We start from the raw sequence: 1866 nt of genomic DNA on the forward strand, positions 1-1866 counted from the left end.
CCTAACATATATCTCATTGTTTGGCATCGCTGTTCTGACATGTTATATAGTGATTTTTTTAATTTTAATTTTTTAAAATTTCAAATTAATTTTTAGTTATGAATGGGATAAGAAATAAAGTCATCAGGAGTTTCTGTTGTGGCTCAGAGGGTTAAAAACCCAACTAGCATCCATAAGGATACAGGTTTGATCCTTGGCCTCACTTGTGGGTTAAGGATCCAATGTTGCCACAAGCTCTGGTGTAGGTCACAGATGTGGTTCAAGTCCAGGATTGCCCTGGCTGTGGTGTGGGCTAGCAGCTGCACCTCTTTGACCCCTGGCCCAGGACTTTCTATATACCACAGGTGTGGCCCTGAAAAAAAAAAAAAGAAAGAAAAAAAAAGTCATCAGATGATGGTTGGGGCCATTAATTTCTAACAAGACACTTTGTGGAAATAAATATTTCTTCTGATACACCACATATACATCAGAACCTTCAAAAAACAAGGGCAGAACCAAAGTACAATATAGAAGCCTCTGCAGCTTAAGCCTCCCATAGTCTAAACCTCTGAAGTCAAGCAAAGCATCTTTCCTGCCAATTAAGTGGGTTTCCAGTATTTCTATGTAGTTGAGCTTTCAGAGACAGACACTCAAGCATATCACTAGTATATACCATCTTGGCTCTGACTGCATTAATTATGCCTGAAAAGTGTAATACCCGTCCAAGTCCAAAGGTGAAAGAACACATTAATGAGTATGGTATTTGGCAAGAGCAGACTGTAAAAGCACAGGCTAATTGCACTAGTGTGGGCAGACTAAAAGCACAGGCTGGTTGCACTAGTGCAACCCCATGGGAAGTTTACTTCTGCAGAAGCGGAGTGTAACAGTCCTGCCAAAGAGACCACTGGAATAAAGGACAGTGAATGTAGGAAAAGACAGAAAGATTCTTCTCCCCCACTTATCACCTGCCACTCTTTTTTAAAAGGTAGATGGTATTTAGAAAATTTAATTGTGTCATTTTTAAATATGATCTCATGCTGTCTTTTTTTTTTTTTTTTTTGCTTTTTAGGGCCACACCCAAGGCATGTGGAAGTTCCTAGGCTAGGGGTCACATTGGAGCTATAGCTGCTGGCCTACACCACAGCCACAGCAATGGCAGGATCTGAGCTACATCTGCAACCTTACACCACAGCTCATGGCAACGCTGGATCCTTGACCCAATGAACAAGGCCAGGGATCAAACCGAATCCTCATGGATACTAGTCAGGTTCATTTCTGCTGCACCACAGCAGGAACTTCTCTTCTTCCTTCTTATTTGGGGGGGATGATGTGTCATTCTAGCTGCCTGTGGTATTATATTAGGAATCCCATCAATAGATGGATAGGCTATTCTTGACTCTTCATTGATGGATTCATTTGTTGATGCTTCACATTTGAGCAGCTTCTTGGAAAGTGGGCACACCAAGAACTCCAGCACTGCCACGTGGCGCAGGGCGATTTCCTCTTCTCACTCTCGTCTGTGGACGTAGCAAGCCCAACATGTGCAGGTACCTCTGGGTGAGGCCATGGAAGGCAGTGCATGTGTCTCCCCACAGTGCTGAGGCAAGCCAGCTGCACATTCTGTTCAGCATGGTCTGTAAGCACGAGACTGCAACCACTCTACCACCCTAGCCCATTCTGAGACATCTGGCTTAAAGTGTTTTTTTTTTTTTAACTGAAGTAAAGTCAACATATAAAATCATATTGTTTTCAAGAATAAAACACAATAATTCAACATTTGTATACATTGCAAAATGATCACCATAACTAGTCTTGTTACCACCTGTCATCATATAAAGTTACGGAATTAACTTTTTTTATTGAGAACTGAAGATTTACTTTCTTAGC

At 41.6% G+C, this 1866-nt stretch overlaps 1 pseudogene; it reads right to left on the reverse strand.

Moving 5' to 3' along the window:
• On the reverse strand, positions 371-1610 carry LOC110255601 (annotated as a pseudogene).

The sequence above is a fragment of the Sus scrofa genome, chromosome 10 (genome assembly GCF_000003025.6).
Source record: "Sus scrofa isolate TJ Tabasco breed Duroc chromosome 10, Sscrofa11.1, whole genome shotgun sequence".
NCBI lineage: Eukaryota > Metazoa > Chordata > Mammalia > Artiodactyla > Suidae > Sus > Sus scrofa.